Genomic DNA, 15,913 nt, shown 5'->3' on the forward strand with positions numbered 1-15,913 from the left:
AGTGTTTGGAGTATTTTTTAAATTTACTGAATCAATCTCAAGTGTCATTTTATAAACATATCTTCTCATTTTAACGTCAAATTATATATACTGCAAAAATTTTACATTTTTCTTATTTAAATGCTGATGCTATAGCTCTCGATTGCAATCGATTCGTTTAAGCTTTATGGTTTATGCGGTTACTTTGAGATCTTGAAATCAAAAGTACTGCACTAAATATTGGAACTTCTACTCGGCGTTGTAGACGGCATTGTAATAATTTGATAGTAACAATTTTTTACACGCATTCAATGTTATAATGTAGAAAATTGAATAAAAGGAGAGAGAAAGAGAGAAAAAGGAAGAGGGAAATGGAAAGAAAAGAGTTACAATATATGTTATGTGCAAATAGAAATAATATATATTAGAAATGTACTAATGTAGAGTATTTGAAGCCGGTTCACCGGAAAGAACAAATCGGTATTTAGGAAAAGAAGAATTTATTTCAACAAATTTAACAAAACGATAATGCGTCCGAACGTTTTCGCTTCACACAATGATCTACATAGAATTGCCGCTTTAGCTCTATCTTTGTCGAACAGTAACCTTATACAATTCAAAATAACCTTTCTTTTATATTTACCTCTTAAAAAATTATTGTAGATTCGTTGTACCGCTTACAGATTTCAGCCCACGCAATTTCTTTATCCCGAAGCGTTAAAGAATCATTTTTTTTTTACTTCAATTACATGCTTAAAATCTTTTAACATTTTTAAGAAAAAAAATTTTTTTCAACGTTACATACTCGATCAATTGACCGCTTACTGTCTTTCTTACAATTAGATTTAGATCAACCCCCCCTCCCCTCCCACACACACACAGACATATGTTGGGCAGTGGATTATTTTAAATGATAAAGAGTCAGTGGCCTAGGTTACATCGATCTCTATTAAGTAATATATTTGAGTTGATCGGCCAATATAATCAAACTAATTTTTACTAATTATTTTCTATTTAATACGCGTATCAAGTGATCGATGTAAACTAGGCCAGTATGCTCGATAGATAGTTTTTATTACACTTATTGTTAGAGAGATCGCGATCGATGCGCGCTGGCCGACGAACAGAGCCAATTAAAGGGAGAACGCAAGCGACAGTACCGAATGAACGGTCATGATATTTGATATCACGCGTTGAGTCTCATCGAGGCCGTGAACATATTCGGACGTGTGTATTATCATAGTATAATTATTCAAATGACGTATAATATAATAATGTCTTACACCGGTAATCCCCTGAATGAAGCAGATCCACTGTTAGGGGACGACAATGTGGACAAGAGATAAATACGAAGGAAGCGTTCGCGCTCGCAAAAAGTTAAGAATAAATATATATAAATTTTTTTTTGAAAAGATTCTTTAATTGTCTCTTGTAGAAGGTAATGATTTTTTGAATTTACATTTTATCTTCACATTGATATATTATTATTTAGTTAAATACATTTGACAACATGATATATTACTTAAGCACCTTAACTGTAATCTAGTTTACTTCTTACAATTTATATGTATATAAAAGTTACCGATTACAATGTATATATCTTTAATATTTAAGTATTTTGTAATTCTTTTAGTAAGTGTGTACATTGAGGCGATGTAAGAACAACTTTTACGTAATACAGAACTGCTGTTCTGTACTTTTTTCTTTTTGTTAAAATTTTTAATTCGAATGTGTAACAGCAAACTATTTTATAAAAATTATGACCAAAGTACACCACGGACACTTAATTCATCTGACGTACAATTCATTTCGTTTAATAGTATAAAAAAGGAAGTAGGATGGCATTGCGTGTAGTCGATGTCAGAATAATTGACACTTTTATTTTGTAGGTAACTTTTATAATTTTATAATAAGTAAGAACAGTAGGTACCATGGTAGGTCCATCAAGAAGTTAGAAATGAATATGGCGGTTTGCACAACTAATAACATAGCACTGTGCTAAAGATTTATATATCGCCTATTTAAAAATTCAAACAACGTGAACTACATTATAGAACTCGTTATCCCAACGAAGTATCCGAACGTATTGGCATATTGTAAAAGATTCGCGACAATAAATAAAAACAGAGTTCGCGTTGGCATCGAAATCCGTTAAAACTGAAATCTCGTGAACAAAGAGCATAGAAAATTTTTTTTCTCTTGTTTGTCTAATTTTTTTTTTTTTTATAATTTTCGTTTCCTTTATGAAAGCAACATGCAAACTCACAGATTTCAAACGGAAACACCCTTTTAACATAGTTGAATCCGCAAGCCTTTACACAGTAAAAAATCGTGCGTCCAAATGTTAAAATTTTCTTGTGTTACCAAGATTTGACTATTATTTCAATGTAAAATTAACATACAACAGCATGTTATTATTTTCGTAACATTTTCATGTGTTATATTAATGTCAACGTGATAACTTAACATTTTATGTATGTCATTTAGAAATTGAATATTATTTTGAGTTCTTTTAACATAATTATTTCAAAAAATCAACACGCCTTAGAGTTATTTTAACATAAACAAAAGTTAAAGTAAATCTTCAAATAATCGTAAACTTTGACATACAAAATAATCAAATTTACTACAATCAAATGTTCAAAACAACATTTCTCTTAAGTTGAAATAACTATCGTTTATTCAAATATGTTATATCGACATTTTTTACAAGTTATTTTTACATTATACTTAAAGTTAAAAGAACAAATATAAATGTAAAATATAGTGTCAATAAATTAACATTTCTAATTTGTCAACAAGTAACACACGATGAATAAGTTATTTTAACTCAAAATTTAGAGTGGACTTTCTGGGACATTTGAAAAATGTTACGATTAACATTTTATTTTTTACTGTGTAACCTTGCTACTAAAACCCTGCGGTACTAAAACTACGACGCAACATTATCGAGCGTATGTAGCTTGTTTTTAATGTGCATACATTGTTCGTACATAGTTCAATTCCAGTCAGCTGTATATTTATTCCCATAACAGTCGATAATTTGAAGAACAGTAAAGACCCACACAGCATACTTTATCTGAGGGACGTCCTACAGACATTATTTTGGGATATCTCAATAACCGCAGGACATTCCAAAATGGTCTCAGATATCCGGTGGATATCCAGCAGATGCACAAGTGTTTGGCTATTTAGTATTTTGCAGACATCTTAGATGACGTCTACAAGATATCTGAGCCAGACCGAAAAATGTCGCAAGATATTATAATTATATAGCACTCGCGATATTATATGGATATTCTATATAGCACTCATCTCCAGTCGGAATAATCAGCTGAGGTGGTAACAAGAAACCGTATTGACCCTTATCGTGCAATTTGTAGAGTAATACGATAGATTTACGGAAAACATGGAAGAGGTAATCTACGCTAGAACCACTCAACCTATGTTTGTCAGTTGTTCCCATCTCATATTGGGTATAGTACTTTCGTTGAGAAACTGACGAGTAAGGTCACACACACACGTAGCAGTCTTGCTACGTGTGGACCAAGTGGACCGACCTGGCACGAAAGCCAAAATTTAATTTAATTTCGAGACCGCTCAGGCGGCTCAAAAATCCAAACGCAGCCCGAAGTAGGGAGAAAACAGCACCGCGTGTGCAATAAAGCCTATCAATCTCCCATGGTGTACTTAACATCCTTTTCGTTGATATCTTCTCTGCGCTTTTATCCGAGAATGTGAACTTCCTTCTCTGGTGACGTTATATCAGTTGTGTATGCGAGAGATTAATTTTGTAAAATCGAAATTGTTCACTTTTATAAACATTATTATTTTTTTACATTTTACAATATAAAGCCGGGTACAGACTTGAGCACGAACGCGCATGAGGCAAGCCGAGGCCGCACCGAATGCCTTGGCCTGCAAAATTGAAGTCTCCGCACGAGAACGCATGAGGCAAGTCGAGGCAACTATTCGACGCTGTTCCAGTCGTTCGGAGTCAGCGGCACGAACATGGAAATGTTGCAGTGGCTTGTGTCAGTTTTATTATTTTATATGTATAATTTATTTTAAAAAAGAGAAAAACGAGATAGCACACACACACACAAAGGCGCTGGTGATCAACACAGTTTTATTTAAAGAGAAGCCGATTAAGCAATGTGAACAACATCTGTTTACTAAATGATTTGTTAGCTGACAAAGAAAGTTGTCAATTCAGAAACTTCGTTAGAATGTCAAAAGATGATTTTATTTTTTTGTTGAATGCCATCAAAGGCAAAATATCGAAAATACTGTAGATAATTTATTAACTGGTCTTCACTTCGTGTCGTGCGCGCGGCTGTCCTCCGTACGCGTGCTTGAACACGTCCAAACTGAGCACGAATTGTCTTTGACGGACCGACAGCGTTCGGCTCGGTCCGAGGCCGTGCGGCGAATAATCCGAGGCAATCTGCCGCGCCTCGATCAACGTCCACACTTGTATGCTCATGCGGCCTCGACTTGCCTCATGCGCGTTCGTGCTCAAGTCTGTACCCGGCTTTATATGTTGTAAATAAATTAAACTGCTAAAATTCGTCGTTTTGTTCCAGAGAAAAATATTGCAGACAATATAAATATAACTTTTATAAATTTGACATGTATTTCTTACTGTAGATAATAAATGAGGCTATTTTCTAATATCCGATACGCAATCGTTTTCTTTAAAACAGCGAGAAAATTCCATAGCAAATAAATACTTCAAAGTTTATATTGCCGGACACAGAAATTTATAAACGTGAATATTAAGCGCTTGGCACGTGACGATACATCAAAATACGTGTCTTGCTTTCACCAACAATTGCATCAACCCCATCACTTAAGTTTATATCTATCAACGTTTTTGGCAGAAAAATGTTTTGTGCGGTTTTAAATATATACTTTGCGACCTCGATTGCATACGTTTACAGGTGACAAACTGCGGATCTGCGGTTGTCGCTTAATCTTAAAACCTGCAGATTTTGACAGTTAATTCTCGTCCCCGTCAAAACGTAGCGCGGCCAACTCGCATACTCGATTGCAACGCAATCGGCGAATTAATGAGCTTATGTGCTCGCTGAATTAATGCGGTTAACAGAGCGCACGCGGATATATATATATATATATATATATATATATATATATATATATACCGTGAACAGGTAGTTCGAATTTAGAAAGAGTTATCAGGTACTACTAAGTTTTGCTCGATATTTGGTATCAATTTGGCGTCAATTGTGTACACATGTTTTGCTACGTATTTGCTAGCAGTTTGTCGACAACATTTGATAAAACAAATTTTGATGCAAATTTGTACCATTCCTGAAACCAAAATTTGTAGCAAGTATTTGGCATTATTTGTTCGAACAGACTTGGCTATCTGGGTGTGTCATCAGATAGCGCTGCACAGATCTTGCTCGGTTTTTGTCGCCAATTTATCGTCAGAGTGCTCGACGCAAATTTTGCTCGGTTTTTGCTGTCAATTTGATGTCTGGTTACATGGCTACATTTGCCCGTATTTTGTTGGCAATTTGCTATCTAATTATGTCAGCAGATTTTGTTACATATTTGCTAGCATTTTGTCGACATTATTTGTTAAATCAAATTCTGTATTTGTATCCTTCTTGTCAACAACATTTGTAGCAAGATTTTACAAAATCTGTTTTCGACAGACTTGGCTATCTGGGTATAAAGAAGACGGAAAACGGAGGATATAATCACGCAAGCAAGTAACTCGCATATGTCAAAACATATACTTAATGCGTCACACATAATTTGTATAAACTTCCGTAGAAGTAGACTACCAACGACTGTAAGTCGCACGAAATATTTGCCATTACATAAGGAGCGGACTTATCCCGCAAATATGTTGGATTCCTCTGGTTAGCACAGCCGTAATCCACGCGTGTCCCTCTTCTACAAAGGACTGCAGGGAAAAACAGAACGACAACAAACAAAAGTCTTCGAGCGCGATTACTAACAACACTTTCCCGGATTTTAATTATTTTTATATTCTTATTATGGCGCTTAGCCATAATCCAATATCAGAGGACACCACCTATTGTTTTAAACTTCTTGAGAAAATCTTACAGCATCTTATTCCCAAATTTATTTGCAAGGTTTGTCTTTGCAGCCCAAACATTGCAACAGAGTAACCCTTTGGACCTCACAAATAGCACTGAACTCCCTAGTGATTTTTTTTTGCTTTCAGATTTGCAGATTATTTTGCCTGTTTATTGTAATAACATGACAATTTTAAGGTTTATTTTAACTATAAACTGAGAACTATAAACAATTTGAGAACTATCTCAAACTTGTAAATAAAAGTAAACATTTTTCGTTGCAGCTAGTGGTAGCAGTATTATTGACCCAAAACTCCCAAGCTCCCCAAGCTTGACGACCAATTTCAAATTTAATGTCTCCTCCGAAAAATAGCCCAGTTCCTCCGCACGAGCCCCACTCGTGCGGGGGGTGCAGTTTGGAATATAAAAATTCCTGTGATCAGGTGAGGAGAACGAAAGACGGGAGGGCCGGAGGAGGAGGGAAGGCGATTCATGGAGATCGGAGCCCGCAGCGACGCGCCGCGTTCGTCCTCCAAGCCGAAAGCCGCGCTGACCGAGGTATCCGCCTTGCGTCATTATTCCTGCGAGAGACGATTATCGGTAACCTCCGGGAAGCTGTCAGCCAGACCCGCCGATTTCGTCCAACCGCTGAGGTAAGCTCCATTATATACTGTGACGTTGCGGCTCGCCGCACCGTCGCGGCGCCCCGCCGCCGTCACAAGTTTATGAGTTTGCGAGCCTACGAACGAATTGAATAATGGCCGTTGCACGCCGAGAAGGTGATTTTCGCTAGTGCCAATAACCAGACGAAGAAGAAGAAGTCATTATCCCTGCGAGAGACGATTATCGGTAACCTCCGGGAAGCTGTCAGCCAGACCCGCCGATTTCGTCCAACCGCTGAGGTAAGCTCCATTATATACGTAGGTAAGAATAGATAGAGGCAATAATAAAAAAATGCGCTTGTAATTTAAAACGCGAGGAAATCTATTAACGTTAAATATAATTATTTACAGCTAGTGGTAACAGTATTATTGAACCAAAACTCCCAAGCTCCCCAAGCTTGACGACCAATTTCAAATTTAATGTCTCCTCCGAAAGATAGCCCAGTTCCTCCGCACGAGTCCCACTCGTGCGGGGGGTGCAGTTTGGAATATAAAAATTCCTGTGATCAGGTAGACTCGAACCCGGTTCCTCGCAACGGCTAACATCAGATGTAATCTGTATTAATAGGATTAATCTCAAGTGGTTCACACGATCTAATACTCGACCATTGATGATAAATGAGAGGAAAGCAATTAGATCGAAGATTAATCGATATAATTTCTTATAAGTGGGCCTCTTCCTTACGTTTGTAAACATTGATGATTGTCTAAATAGTTATTTGTGTAACAAGTGCGGGAAGTTGAGAATTGGACACGAGTGGACGCCGGGGTTAAAAGTCTGGCACTTTACCACAAGACCACACTGCCGCACATAAGCAGGAAAGAATAGAAACATTTATAACATATTGTTATAAATGTAAATGAATGGCGGACATAAGCCCCACATATGCCCGCCATTGCACCGCGGTATCGACGTCATCATTCCTCGACACCAATACTTCAACGAATGTACCGTGTTTTAAGCAATAAGCATCCAGCCATACCGAATTAGCTATGCTGTACAAAATACGTTAGATTTTAGGAGTAACGTAAGGATACCTTAGATTTAAGGAATGCGGGTTATCAGTCCACAATTCCCGAGTGTCTTAGAGTTGGAGTGATTGCCTCCTTTAGGCCTAGACACCGGCCCTGCTGATTTTGGTCCGCCCCGGGTATTTTATTTCCCCGGTACCCTCTATTTCTAGCGAGCTTTCCCCTATCCGCCACCTGGGGAGGCGCCCGATGGAGGATCAGCAACCTCACACGGGAGTATGACAATTATGACGTCAGATATACTTATCTAAAGATCAACTTTTTTAAACGGTTAATAACTGTCGAAATTCAAAACACAGATAGGTGATCAGATTGGTTTGTTTTAAAAAATCCAAGAAAAATTAGATTGCCTACTAAATAAACGAGATCCCGAAAAGATGTAAAGCTTAATTGCGGCCCACAGAATCACGTATCACGAAATTTTCTTTGGAAAGAAAATTCTGAAAGTACGTTTCTTACAAAGTAATCTTTGCGTAGGAGAAAGGGGGGTAAGATAACGACCTTATAATTTATCGATTTTTCTTAATTTCTGTGAAAATTTAAAAATAATGACTTATTTTTTTTTAGATTCACTAAAGCCTTTTGTATCAACTGTGAAAATTTAAACCGTAAACATAATTCGATGCCAATAAAAAAATACATGTCTGTTATTTTTTTTCGCTACTCTACAATATCCAAAGCCCATTAAAATCGGTGAGAATTAGCATATTTTACTGTATCAAAGATGACTTCAATTCGGCATACAAATTCCTTTGAATACGCCATCCAGTGTTATACAGAGAGGTAAAAACCACAGTGGTGTGAGTCAAATATTTAAAAATATTTTCTCGTGTGCATAGATGCAATCTGTACAATATATAAATTCCATTTATGCACACGAGAAAATATTTTTAAAAATTTGACTTACATCATTGTGATTTTTACCCCTTTATATAGAAATCAGTAACATTTCGTCATCGATGCTGAAAGAACGAGAAAACTTCAGAACATTTCTATTAGCTTCGCGTAAAAAAAATAAAATCGTCAGCCAAGCACTCGACATTATTCGCACACAAAGATACGGATCCGCTTTATTTCTTACTTGCGTCTTTGCATTCGTCGAAAAATGTGGATGGCCTCAAAGCATTTTGACGATCAATTAGGTGGGCGGAAAAGCCTTGCAAAGACCGGGACAAAGAAGCAATAGTGAAAGAGCAGCGATTAAATATAACTGATGATATTAAATAATAATATAACAAAAAAGTCAGTCCTAAGTATCCTTGAAATAATCACCAAATCTTTAATATTTAATTTTGACGCGTGCGAATTGCTTACCTCGAACAAACGTTGCTACTGAAAGTTCTTGGCGAGACTTCCCGAGAGTACTGTCCTTGATGAGTGAGCCTTCGAATTATAAAACTCCGACACGGTATCGACTAGAAAAACCGTTTGCCTTGAGTAAACTTTCCATTTCTTTTTTTCGTGCTTCTGAATTGTATTTTATCCGCCTAAAAGGAGACATTAAAAATGTAAAAAAAGAGCCGAGCATATCTTTCATTTCAATAGTATTTCTACTATTATATTTCAATAATATTTCTACTAACTAATAGTATTTCTTCTAAAATCTGTTAATATTTCTTTTGTTAAATTAAAAAAAAAATTAATTAATAAAAATTGTATTTCTATGCAAAACATACGTATAGAAAAAACGCAAGAAAGAAGACTAAATACATAAGTATATGCATATATGTGATGTTATGAAGAAAGAGTGAAATTAAAATGTTATTCACGAATATAGAAAACGGGCTAACTAAGAACCCGTTAGCCGGTTTTCTATATTCGTGGATTTCCATTGAAGCCTGTACTTCGAATTTTAAAATGTTATTTTAAGAACAATATATTTATATGACAACGACAAATAATATGTCGTAAAATGTATGTAAAAAATGAATTTCTTCGACAACAAGCAGTATTATCTATATTTAAGATGAATTTCGAAACACACCTATATATGAATGCGATATATTGCCCATACACAATAAAAATTTTGAAATTTCAGAAAATAAAAAAATAATAAAGGGAGACCGGGGCAAACTTGACACTAAGCTTTTTGCAAATTTAAATCTATCGTAGAAACTTGCCTTTTCTACCGTAAATGCGTCTTTATGTGCCAGTATTATCAACGGAATTTGGTGAAATTCTGAGTGATGGTGTAATTTTTAGCGCGACATAAGCGTTTTTGATGGTGAAAAGTAATTTTTCTGATCTGTCAAAAATTTCTACTTTTTCATCGAGCTTTACTCTTGCGAATTTACCGGTAAGTGATTTTGATAAGAAATTCGATGCTCTATACGAATCCGATAATAATTTTTGCATATTTTTAACATTTTTATATTTTTGAAGTGACAAAAGTGAAAAACGACGTTCGGGGCAAAGTCGACACCACGTCGTTTTATCGGCTCCCAATAACAAACGATGCTTGTCATGCAGCTATATGTCCCATGACAAATGTGTGCGCACGTCTAATTGCGAATTTACTTGCATAAATTGTTTTTCAGACATGAGTTTAGATAAAAATAATTGAATGTTCAACAATTTTTGTTCTCATTATTTTAAATGATTGTTTTACTTAATTCCGAATTTTTGTACTTTCTAAATACACGATAAACAATGTATATTTAGTTTCAGACAATAAGAAATAAGTTCCAGATCAAATGGTGTCGATCAGGCAAAGTGTCGAGTTTGCTCCGACATTTTTCAATTTGAAAATTTGTCTTCGCGTCACTTTTCCTTTTCTAGGGACAAAACTAAGCAACATACAGCAAAACTTCCTTAAGCAATTTTATACCTGAACGAACTCTTTAAATGTGTACCATTAATTGTGCTTGAAAATTGTAATTAATTGTTAAAAATTGCTTTTGAAAAAATCGTGTCGAGTTTGCCCCGGTCTCCTCTACTTATACGCATGAATAACTTTAATAGCATACACTTAATAACAAGATAAAAAATAAACTGAAGAAGGAAGGAATACTGTAATACTTTCAAAATGCGCAGTGGACTAAAAATAAGATATTTTTTAGCAAAGTATTTTATTTGTCAAATATATTATTAAATACCAAAATTTGTTGCCAAAATAAGAAAAACTGCTTAAAATCTTACCAGTATTGATAAAACACAAATATATTTTTAAAATTAGAAATAAATAACATTTTATATAAATATCTATTTAAATTTTATTTATATGATTAAGTTACAAAAGTTTAGTTCGTCCGTTTTGTTAAAACAAAATATTCTTAATCGATAAGATAGAATAAGAAACTAACAATCTTTTACAATTATTTTTATAGCCATAAATCATTTATTTTCTAATTCTAGGTTTTTAAAAAACTTTTAGAATCCTGTACATTTATAGTACAGACCTATTGAAATTTACTGACTTGTAAAAATCACTCCAGATAAATACGTTATAAAAATTAATAAAGTATAGTAAGAGTTTATATTATAAATTCAAAATACCTAATAATATGAGTTTAAATGTGAATAGAGAGAATGACAGGAGGTGAGAGGAGAGGAGAAAAAGAAGAAAAGGAGATAGAACATGAAGTGAGTGAAGAAGAGAAAGGGAAAGGAAAGGAAGAAGAAGGAATTAGAAGTGTGGCGAGTGTGGCATGTATGATAAGGGGAAGTAAACCAAAAGGTGGAAATAAAACAGGGGGAGTGAGAGGAAGAGAAAGAAATTCGAAAGAGGAGAGGTAGAGGAGGAGGGGAGAGGAAGGAAGAAAACAAAAAACGGTAGTAATAAAGAAGAAAGTAAAGAAAAGGAAAGCTAGAGAGGAGGCAAGGAAAGGGCTGAAAAAGAAGTCGAAAAGATGAAGAAGGAGGTAGAGAAGAGGAAAGGCGAGAAGAAGGAAAAAGGAAAGAAGTAGGAACGAAAAAGAGAAAATGAAAAGGAGATGAAAAGACAAAAGAGAGAGCTGTGGAAGAGGATAGAAGAAAGAGCAGAGGACGAAAGGAGAAAGAGAGAGTGGAGAGGGAAATGGAAGAGGAATATAATATGGAGGGGGATCGTTGCAGCGAAACCAAATGAGAGGAGGAAGATAATGAAGAGGAAGCTGAGGAGAAGGGTAAAGGTGAGGGGGAAGTAGAAAAGATAGAGGAAGGAAAAAAAGGTGCTACTGGTAAAGCTGAAAAAGGAGAGAAATAAAGAGAAGCTGATAGAAAAGAGCTGGGAGATAAGGAGAAAATGGGAAGCTGTGGTGGATGAGGAACAAACAATGGAAGAGAGGAGGTTGAAATGGTGGAGAAGAGGGAACGAGGATGGGGGCTACTTGATAAAGAGAGAATTAAGAAACAAGAGCAAAGAAAAGAAGAAGAGATGAAGAGAAGCCGGAAGAGGTGAACAGAAACGATGGAAGGAGGAATAGAGGAATGGAAGAGAGAGGAGAAAGTCACCAGGAAAGAGGGAGGGCAAAGGAGAGAGGAGGGAAAGGTATCAATATGTAAGGGTCGCTTATGGTCAGAAGAGAGGATTTGGAGAGATTGTAAAAGATTTGTGAACGTTTCTTTAAAAAAACGCCTCTCAATCCTTAGAGGAAGAAGTAAACGCATACTATACTATAAGTTTGAATGTGGTTATGAGTATGTACAATGTGTATTGTTATGAGTATTTACAATAAATAATTAATAATATATATAATTTTAACTATTAATGTATAACAAAAAATAACAATTAAATGAAAATATATGTGTAAATGCTTAGAAGAAATGTAACAAGTAATAAAATAATTGTTATAAATTTATTTAATACAAAACATGTTTCGTTAATAATATATAATATTTATATATATAGATTTATTATATTTCAATCTAATTAAAATATATAACATTTTAGAAAAAATTAAGTTTTAACAAATATTTATAATTATTTAAATATATTTTATGTGGCTTATAGATTTATATAATATAATAAACAAATATCATAAAAATAAATAATTTTTAATAAATCCGAACCAGCAAACATATTATAAATAACTTCATATGATAGCGAGTAGCTATTATTTTAATTTGCTATAAAATGGATATTATATAATGTATTTACTTTCTTTTTTATAACCATTTTTTTATAAACTTTTGAATATGCAACTTCATCAAAATCTGCAATATAAAAGCGTTTTATTAATTGATATCATTATTTTTTAGAAATACTGTCATAATAAGCTATTTATATAATGTGGGCTTCTTACTTTATTAAATATTTTTTTGTTTCTCCTTACTTTTCTTAGAAATTGTTGAGTAAATCTATACATATTGTTTTCAAATACTAATAAATTATGGAATAATCAAAAATATGCAATATGTAATTAACAACAATAATTTTTAATTGAGATGTAAAAATCGACGCCCGTTATCAAGTTAAGGAAGGACTTATCTGTAGTATCTCTTGAATTCGTTGAAGTTCTTTAGCTCGTTAGCGCAGCATCGCCGGGAACTCCACCTTTCTTCGTGTCTGGTCCTCGCGTAACTGATGCAAGACCAGCGGCGTTTCCGACCGAGGGTCGATGGCTCACGCTATCCCGGATTCCCGGACGAGCCCCTCAAAATGTTGCGTCTATTGATCGTGGACTGCGCAATGTGTCTAAATGTATCTCTGCGCATGCTGGATATCCCCTTTCCGAATGGAAACTCCTGGAAATCCAGCTACCATCTCATTCTACCATTCTCATCTCACCTTTTTATCTCATTCTACCATCCCCCACATAGTGGAGTCCTCAATTAATACATTTGTATAGAGTATTGACGTCCCTTTCAATGGCCGAGACCATTTTCAATAGAATATCAATAAATGTAAATGCTTGACCAATAAAAAATCAGTAAAAAATCTGTCGTAATCCGATTTCTATTAGAAGGTTTATAATAACATAACAATGCCGCCAGATATCAACTTATGGAATGGAATAAGAGTTGTGAAAAACGCTCAAAAACGATGTTTCTTGTGTTATTAACGCCCAATTTGCAATACTTCCAATAGTTTTTGTTTCTTTTTCTTATATCCCGAGGTGAAAATATATGTCATACAAATGCTCAAAAAGTAGCACACTTGTAGCATTTAATTATATTATGTATTACACGTGCTCCAAAGTCGTATTTCTTTAAAAAGCAGCTCTTGGAACACTGGTCTTTTTAATATAATGTACGCAACTCGAACGAACTGCAGACTATATGGAGCATTGAGAATATGATGCGGAGCATTCGTAAACGAAAAAGAACAATAAAATTGAGCATGTGTCACATTTAATGATGACTTGTATGACTTAAATTTTCGCCTCGGGATATGTATATCTAGGCATACGTACGAGGCTTTAGAAGGCACAGAAGAGTAATGAATAACCAAAGAGCAAACTTATTATTGTTTATAGAATGCAATTTGTTTATATGAGGACAATTAATATTTTGTGGCCACCTCGCGATCACTTAGCGTCATTAGACTCCTTTTCGTAACTGATTCTGATAGATTTTTTCTCGTAGAATCCGAATTTAAAAATAAAAATTATAAATTGGCTCTAGTTTTTAAGCAACGGGATCGAAAGTGCAAAAAACCGTGTTTTAGGTCATTTTTTAATATCTGTAGAAAAACAACGGGAGCTCCTGAAATCTTCTGATTGGCATGAAATAAAAGCTTAAACTATGCCGTTTTAGGCTATAGATTGAAATATTAGGTGCCATTAACTTAAAGTACTCAGTAACAGTTTTTTATACGAGCGCGCGCCGATTCTTCCACATGCTTTCCTGGCCGCGCGCACACAATACTTTTCAATGCTTTATTTGTTTAATTTTGTGAAAAAAAAGAAAATAGAAAATTATTGCACACTGTCAGCTAACATACTTTAATTTTTAGTTTTCTTGTACCGTTCCTTTATGCTTTCTAAGAGGAAGCTTTGTCTCGAAAACTAGAGCTAGCTATAATAATCTAATATAAAACGTATAACAAATTTAAAATCAACAACAGTAAATCACTCTCAAATTTAATACGAAATGATAAAATAGTTGGAGAGCGGAGAGAACAGTGCACGCGGCTCGTATAAAAAACTCGAAAAAAAACTGTTACTGCAGAGTACCTCAAGTTAATGGTACCTATTTCGATCTGAAACCTAAAATGACAAGGTTTCAAGCTTTTATTTCATCCCAATTAGAATGTTTCAGGAGCTCCCGTTGTTTTTCTACTGTGTTCAAAAATGACCGAAAACACGTTTTTTAGCACTTTTGACCCCATTTATTTAAAAAACCAGATACGACTTACAAGGAAACCTCGCGAAGTGGAAAATTCTGATTTTAATATAACTTTCCACACATGTAGGGGGAGTAAAAAGGTGAATTTAGATATTTTTTGTAGCTGCCCAAAAACGGTTTTAAGGGGTGAAACCACTCCTCATATGTAGAGCAGCTTTTTGCTTTTCTCGATATATTTCGAAAAGTATTCGAGATATCAAAAAATGTTTCAAATAAAAGTTTTATGGTAAAATCTCCTCTATTCAACAACATTAATATTATATTTTTTAAAAATAATTTTTTAAACAAAAATTTTTTTTTCAAAATTTTATTAATGTGTAAATAAAGATGTTTTTACCATAAAACTTTTATTTGAAACATTTTTTGATATCTCAAATATTTTTCGAGATATATCAAGAAAAGCAAAAAACCGCTCTAGTATGAGCAGTGGTTTCACCCCAATTAAAACCGTTTTTGGGCAGCTACAAAAAATATCTAAATTCATCTTTTTACTCCCCCTACATGTGTGGAAAGTTATATTAAAATCAGAATTTTCCACTTCGCGAGGTTCCCTTGTTAGTATTTTCAAGACTAGATTCTTGTTCAGCGCAACCAAATCAGTATAAAATACTTATTCTCATAAAAGCAATCTGAAAACGATAAGATTTTGTTGACCAGTGTAATTTAGCCATAGTAGCAAAATCTTTTTGCAATTATTACTAAAGTAGCGAAAGTTCAGCAAAACTTTTTGCTATTGCTACAAAAGGTTTTGCTATTATTGCAAAATTAATAGCTCTCGCTGCGAAAAATGTTAGTTAGCCCTATAATAGAAAATTCTTTTGCTATAGCAGCAAATCCTTTTTTTCCGAGTATATCTCCGAGTATGTCCGAGTATGGTATGTATGTTTAATAGTTTTTCTA

The 15,913-nt window shown here is 34.5% G+C and overlaps 1 long non-coding RNA gene across 3 annotated transcripts; it reads right to left on the minus strand.

Annotated features, from left to right (window-relative positions):
* Nucleotides 1-462: 462 nt before the first annotated feature.
* On the minus strand, nucleotides 463-13,952 carry LOC139809398 (uncharacterized). 3 transcript variants are annotated; one of them, XR_011731097.1, is made up of 4 exons: nucleotides 12,825-13,952; nucleotides 9,062-9,234; nucleotides 8,829-8,903; nucleotides 463-8,709 (listed from the first exon to the last, which is right to left on the minus strand). It is a non-coding gene; the product is annotated as an uncharacterized lncRNA (long non-coding RNA). The 3 variants fall into 3 exon arrangements; XR_011731095.1 differs by having other exon boundaries at nucleotides 463-8,903; XR_011731094.1 differs by having other exon boundaries at nucleotides 463-9,234.
* Nucleotides 13,953-15,913: the final 1,961 nt, after the last annotated feature.

This window comes from Temnothorax longispinosus, chromosome 3, assembly GCF_030848805.1.
Source record: "Temnothorax longispinosus isolate EJ_2023e chromosome 3, Tlon_JGU_v1, whole genome shotgun sequence".
NCBI classification, from domain to species: domain Eukaryota; kingdom Metazoa; phylum Arthropoda; class Insecta; order Hymenoptera; family Formicidae; genus Temnothorax; species Temnothorax longispinosus.